Source organism: Rhincodon typus, chromosome 35, assembly GCF_021869965.1.
Source record: "Rhincodon typus isolate 14 chromosome 35, sRhiTyp1.1, whole genome shotgun sequence".
Lineage (NCBI taxonomy): Eukaryota > Metazoa > Chordata > Chondrichthyes > Orectolobiformes > Rhincodontidae > Rhincodon > Rhincodon typus.
Window position 1 is genome coordinate 6,114,749 of NC_063366.1, and position 7,687 is coordinate 6,122,435.

The window sequence follows — 7,687 nt, forward strand, 5'->3', positions numbered from 1 at the left end:
TGATTCCCAAGTATCTATAGGAATGTCACACTTCACCAGTGAGGTCTTGATGGTATCACTGAAGCATTTCCTCTGTCGACCTGAGGGTCACCTGCCATTTTGGAGCTGGGAGTATCACACCTGCTAGGGGAATCTTGTGTTGGTTATATGAACAACGTGCCCAACTCATTGCAGCCAGTCAACGGTGGTCAGTGCCTCGATGCTGGGGTTGTTGGCCTGGTCACGTATTCTGATGTTAATACATCTGTCTTCCCAGTGGATTCACAGGGTCTTGTGCAGGCATTGGTGGTACTGCTGCAGTGCCTTGAGGTGTCTGATGTAGTCAGTCGACATTTCAGAGCCGTATAAAGAACGTGGGAACCACCACAGTTCTGTAAACCATGAGTCTGGTGTCAGATCTGATGTTGTCGTCCTCAAACTTTTCCTCAGGTGGTCAAAGGTTACATTAGCACACTGGAGGAATGCTGGATCTCTTCATCAATAAGTGCTCTGGATGACAGGCACTCCTAGTTATTGGAAGCGGTCAACATTCTCTCAGGCCTCCCCATGGACCTTGATGATCTGGGGTTTGCTCCGCAATGCCAGGCCTGGTTGGTGGAGGACCTTCATTTTATGGATGTTCAGGATGAGACCCATGCTCACTTATGCCTCTGTAAAGGTGTTGTCAATGTTCTGGTTGTCACTCTGTGAGTTTGCACAAATGCAAACATCATTCACTGATTGCAGCTCAATGACACTGATTGGGGTGGTTTTGGTTTTGGCTTGAAGGTGGTGGAGGTTGAATAATTTCCTGCTCATTCTGTAGTTAGCTCCACTGCAGCGGGGAGCTTATTGGAATGAGGTGAAGCATTGCAGTAAGGTAAATTGAGAACAGTGTTGGGGTGATGATGCAGTCCTGCTTGATACCAGTCTGAATGGGGAATGGGTCAGTGGTGGACCCATTTGTCATTTCCATGACTTCCACATCATTGTGGAGCAGAGGAAAGCTGGTGACGAGCTTCGTTGTAGACCCAAGGTGGAGAAGGATGCTCCGGTTGATGGTGTTAAAGGCCTTTGTAAGGTCGAAGAAGGCCATGTACAATGGGAGGTTCTTTCCTGTGCATTTCTTCTGCAGCTGTGGCGTGGTCAAAATCATGTCTGTTGTGCCCCTCCATGGCTGGAACCTGCACTGTAACTCCAGGAGAGGTTCCTCAGCCACAGGGAGGAGACAGTTGAGGAAGACCTTGCTGATGACTTTTCCAATGCTCGACAGCAGGGAGATTCCCCTGTAGTTACCACATGTTCTCTTTTCTGAAAATGCTCACAACTGAGCTCTCCCAGATGCTCTCCTCCTCCCAGATAAGGCAGACAAGGGCATGTACAGTAGCTGCAGCAGTAGCTCTTTGCCTCTGCACTTCAATGCCTCAGCAGGGATATCATCTGCTCCAGCAGCCTTGTTGTTCATAAGCTGGCGGACGGCCTTCTATACTTTGTGTAGGGCCGGCGTGTTGCTGAGCTTATGGCATGTAGCATGCTGTGGGATGCTTTCAAGGACACCTGGATCAATGACAGAGCCCTGGTTGAGGAGGTTTCTGAAGTCATCTCCCCAGTGTTCTTTGATGGCTTCTTTGTCTTTGGTAAGAATCACTCCATCCTTGGCCAGCAGTAGAGTGCCACCTTGGGTGTTTGGTCTGTAAGTGGTCTGGACAGCACAGAGAAAACCCTCACATTACGGTTATCAGCCATTCATTGGGCCTCCAGTGCTTTTTCCACCCACCACCCGTTCTTTATGTCACAGGTTCGTTGTTTGACCTCGGCCTTCAGATACCTGTGGGTCTACCTTTTCTCTTCCAAGTGCAGTTGCTGTTTTATACTCAGAAATGTCATTCATTTCCAGCTTATCAGCTCTTGGGATCTCCAGATCATTCTCATCAAACCGATTTTGTTGTTCTCCGGCTGAGTGACCAACTGATGTTTTGCAGGCACTGATAATGGTGGTCTTTGGAGAGCCAACCAGAGGCTGTTGGAATCCTGCAACTTGGTGTCGCTGAGGATCACTAGGTTTGTGGAGAGGAGCTAGTTGTCTGAGGCTATCTTTTTTCAGGTCTTTGAGTGCCTCAATGTTGAACTTCTAGTAGCTCTGCTTCTGTTGTCTCTGCTGCAACGGGGCTATTTTTATATTAATCCTGGCTCGGATCAGGAGATGATCTGTCCAGTAGTCATCAGCTCTTGTCATGGCATGTGTATTTTAACATCTTTCTGATATCCCCACTCTGATGATGATGTAGTCAAGGAGGTGCCAGTGTTTGAAGCATGGCTGCTGCCATATTGTCTTGTACTTATCCCTTTGATAGAGCTGTGTGTTGGTGATGAGGAGGTTGTGTTCATGGCATTTGGTCAGGACTCACTTTGACTACTAGGGCTGTAATGAGGTTCTGAGCATGTTGTCCTGAAACCCTCACTCCAGATATTCCTGATCAAGATCGTCTGCTCAACATCTTACCCGGCCTATTCCAGGTTAGTGATAGCTATATCCCAGTTTACTGGTCTAGGTAAGTAATAGACTGAATGTATACCAGGTTACTGTTCCAGCTTAGTGATTGACCATGTATGTCCCAGTTTACTATTGCAGGTTAGTGTTAGACCATGTGTTTGGTCCCAAGTTTCTGTTTCAGGTTAATTATAGACTTGGTGCATTCCAGGTTACTTTTCCAGATTAATGATAGACTAGGCATGTTCCAGGTTAGTGGTGGATCTGGCAAGCTATTAAGGTGAAATCAAAGATATGATCTCAATAGAACATTTAAAATGCAGAGGGCAATTGCTTTGCTATACCATCCAGTAAATGGAGGAATACAGGACAGGAGAGGAGATAAGTGATCAGTTACAACTCCAAGTTTAATTCAAATCACTCATGTGAGTTACAAATTCCCAGTGACCAGTGTCCAATAATAGTTTGCACAGAGAGCTGGGCGCAGTAATTTTCCTTCCTGCAGGCAATGTGTTGGTATCTTTTGCAGCCAACAACAACTTGGAGAAAGTGAAGGAGGGTCTGAAGCCAGATGCTAATGTAGCCTGGAATCCTCCTTCCCTCTGAAGGTCAAAAAACAACTGACTGCAGCTTCCAGAATTGTGTATTTAAGTAAATCACTAGTTCTGATTTCAGTCATTTCATTTATTAATGGGCCACTTCACTGAGCTTATACATTAAGCAAACAAATCACCTCTCCATCAGAGTTCCATTGAGAGGCAACAAGGTAATTATGAAAGTATTAACATAACATTTGAATGTAATGGGTCTCAATGTTTTTCTTTGTCCAGAGCTGGCTTGGGGTAGACAGATAGTCTCCAAGTCCTTTGTGTCAGCTTTCTGTGGAACATCTACACACTTCAGGGAAACAACATCCTCTGGTAATATGATCATGTGATCACCTTGGCCATTCTATGCTTCACCAAAGTCATCCATTTTTGAAAGAAGCAGTATTTAAATGCAAAATCAGAAGAGAGTATAGATTTTTGGTGCATTTTTCTTCACAGACCCTCCTTGACAATTCTTATGGATATGAAATTGGAGTTTAACATATCTCTTTAATTGTTTGCATCACAGACACTAACTCCCTAACTGTGATATATACAAGAGTCTCAGGAATACAAGATTTCCCTGAGGTCACTGGAATTGCAAAGGTCAATGGAGACCAAAGACGTTATTTTGACAGTAATATCCATCGCTGCCTATCCAGGCAGCAGTTCCTGGCTGAATCACTCGATCTGAAATTCTGGGACAATGCCATTGATCTGGTGATCATGCTTGCAAACTTAGCAAGGAGAATCTGAAAACCATCATCAAAAGGATAAACCAGACTTCAGGTCAGAGCAGCCCTGTAAAATCTCAGTATCTCCTGATTCACTCCAATCAGTCCATCCCCCAGCACTAATGACTGGGACACTCCAATGAGAACACTTGCTAGAATTGAACCAGTATATTGAACTCTTTGGATAAACTTGAGTATGAACCACTTTCATTCCAACACCATGAATTGACTCGTGCTGTCAGAATGTGGGGATAAACCCCTTTTGTTTGGAATTTAATGAGCTGAGAATTAACTCTTTTCCTTCAAATTCAGGAGGATGATGTCTATCAACAGCAACAGGACATAGATAACCTGACAAAATGAGCAGATTGAATTAATGGAAGAAAGTATAAGGAGATGTATTTTGGCAGAACTGAGAGGAAAATGTGATGTAGACTTAACAATGGGGCAGTGCTGTCATGAGGAAATAGGATTGCCCGAAGGAGAAATATCATGGAGGGGATGGGTCGAATTGTCCACACCTTTATCATAGTCATGCTGCCAACCTTGTACTGTAAACCCTCATTTCTATCTGATATGAGATCCCCTTCCCCTCTGATCAGACTGTGACTCTAAACCCTTACTTACATCTGATATTAGATCTCCTGTCCCTCTGATCAGACAATTTGTGATTATATATTAATTACTGATGATGATCTCCATTTGTGCACTGACAAGAATTCACACTCTCCATGTATACATTCTGTTGAGGTCAGTGACGATGTCTCCATGAAGATATCGATGCGATTTGGATTTGATGGAAAGGACTTTATTAGTTTAGAGACAGACAGCTTGAGATGGGTCACAGCAAATCATATGGCAATGAAGACCAAAGAGAAATTGGATTTGGATAAATTGTGGAACAACTACTGGAAGACATAACTGCAAGAAACATATGTTGAACATTTAAATAGATATCTGGAAGCTGGAAAGGAATATTTCAAAAGGAAAGGTATACATTTCAGTTTTGATTCACGGTTCTGTTCTAAATTAAATAAAAACATAAAAAAAAACACAAGAGGTCACTGGACCCGAAATGTTCACTCATCTTTGTCTCCACAGAATCTGCCAGATAGGCTAAATTTCTCCAGCAGTTTCTGTTTTTGTTTCTGATCTAACTTCACTGATCTAAGAAACCATTCTCTCATTGCATTCAATGTCTGTCTATGTTTTCACCCTTTCCCATCACAGTTCAGCCTAAAGTGTTCATCTCCAGAAGTGAACCCAATCGTCAGCAGGAGCATTTCAAGCCCACCGACTCCCACAGCTACCTAGAATACTCCTCCTCCCACCCAACTTCCTGCAAAAATGCTATTCCCTATTCCCAATTCCTTCGCCTCCGCCGCATCTGCTCCCAGGATGAGGCATTCCACTCCCATACATCTCAGATGTCCTCGTTTTTCAAGGACCGTAACATCCCCCCATCAGTGGTCGGGAACGCCCTCAACCGTGTCTCCCACATCTCCCGCAACTCATCCCTCACACCCCGTCCACGCAATAAGAACCAAAAAAGAATCCCCCTTGTCCTCACGTACCACCCCACCAACCTCCGGATCCAACGCATCATCCTCCGACACTTCCGCCATCTGCAATCCGACCCCACCACCAAAGACATCTTTCCCTCCCCACCCTTATCTGCTTTCCAGAGGGACCACTCTCTCCGTGACTCCCTTGTCCGCTCCACACTCCCCTCCAGCTCCACCACACCCAGCATTTTTCCCTGCAACCGCAGGAAGTGCTACACCTGCCCCCATACCTCCTCCCTCACCCCCATCCCAGGCCCCAAGAAGACTTTCCACATCAAGCAGATGTTCACCTGCACATCTGCTAATGTGGTATACTGCATCCGCTGTGCCCGGTGTGGCTTCCTCTACATCGGGGAAACCAAGCGGAGGCTCGGGGACCGCTTTGCAGAACACCTACATTCGGTTTGCAATAAACAACTGCACCTCCCAGTCGCGAACCATTTCAACTCCCCCTCCCAGTCCTCAGACGACATGTCCATCCTGGGCCTCCTGCAGTGCCACAACGATGCCACCCGAAGGTTGCAGGAACAGCAACTCATATTCCGCTTGGGAACCCTGCAGCCCATTGGTATCAATGTGGATTTCACAAGCTTCAAAATCTCCCCTCCCCCTACCGCATCCCAAAACCAGTCCAGCTCGTTCCCGCCTCCCTAACCTGTTCTTCCTCCCACCTATCCCCTCCTCCCACCTCAAGCCGCACCCCCATCTCCTACTGACTAACCTCATCCTGCCCCCTTGACCTACCCGTCCTCCCTGGACTGACCTATCCCCTCCCTAACTCCCCACATACACTCACCTTTGCTGGCCCCATCCCCACCCCTTTGACCTGTTTGTTTCCTCTCCACCTATCCTCTCCTCTATCCCTCTTCTATCCGCCTCCCACTTTCTCCCTATTTATTTCAGAACCCCCTTCCCCTCCCCCTTTTCTGATGAAGGGTCTAGGCCCGAAACGTCAGCCTTTCTGCTCCTATGATGCTGCTTGGCCTGCTGTGTTCATCCAGCCCTGCACCTTGTTGCCACTCACTCTTTCCTTCCTGGTCACTGGATTTTATCCTGTATACATCGAGGTAACCTGGCTAAGGAATGGAGAGGTCATGTCTGAGACATAGTCCACACAACTGACTGAACGACAGTGGGACGCATCAGATCCAGAAAGAGATTGAAGTCAGTGTTGGAGATGAGGATCAATACTCCTGTCAAATTCAACAGAGCAGCTTGGCAAAGCCTAAGCTGTATCAGTGGGGTAAGAAGCAGGATTGAGTGTTGGTGTGTGTGTGTGTGTGTGTGTTGAATATAGGAACAAGCATTTGCCTCTCAGCCCCTTGAGTCTGTTCCAAAATTCAATGAGGTCCTGTCTGATCTGTCCCTCACTCCCTTTACTCACTGTTGCTCTGTGTCTATCGTGGCCCTTCCCCAACAAAACCTCCTGATTTCAGGCTGGAAACGTTCAATTGATCCTCAGCACTCACAGGATTTTTGTATGATAATTCCATGTTTCCACTCCTACTTTTGTAAGGAAGTATTTTCTGATTTCACTCCAAAATTATCTCATTTTAATTTGATGATAGTTCTCCCTTGTCCCAGATTCCAGCACCAGATCTTACACACTTCACTGGTGAGTGAAATTGGGTGTGGGACAAACCAGCATTTCAAACAATCCCATCAATTCCCTACAGCTGAGTTCAGTTAAATTTGTCTCCAATCAACACAAATTGGAAATGGATCCAGAAACAGAAATAATCTTGATATTATTCAAATGTGTTTCAGAAATCTTGGAAAACAGTGTGGGATATTCCCATCTTGTAATTGTGATTGCATTAGTAACTGCAATGGCTCCAATATTCAGAATAATTATCTGGAAAAAGCCACAGAGAGATAAGAAGAAGAAAGAGGGGAAGGTAGGACTGAGGGAACAGAGTGAGTTTGTGGGAATCTTCAACACTGGAAGTACATAATGCTGTGTTGAATGGCACCGATTGAATTCTTACACACAGATACAGACGTATAAACAAGTCTTGTTCCCTGTCTGATCTTCCTTTGTGTGATCAGCCTGGACAAGGTCTAATATTGACCATTCAACACAACACACACACACATCTTCACTGACTGAATATCACTGGAATGAAAGGGATTTACAGAATCTCCATAAGTGTACAGATGGAAGGGAGTGTGGGAATGAGAATTTCTTCCACAATCTCCATTCCCTGACACTTGTTGTATTCTCACTCTCTGAGAATGGATTATTCCCCATTCTAATGGACATTTATTTTATTTCTGCAGATTCACCGAGTGGGACCGACACAGCAGCGTGCAATAAGTGATTGAGGAAAA

At 45.4% G+C, this 7,687-nt stretch overlaps 1 pseudogene; it reads left to right on the top strand.

Moving 5' to 3' along the window:
- The first annotated feature begins 147 nt into the window (after positions 1-147).
- Positions 148-7,311, top strand: LOC125486913 (annotated as a pseudogene).
- Positions 7,312-7,687: the final 376 nt, after the last annotated feature.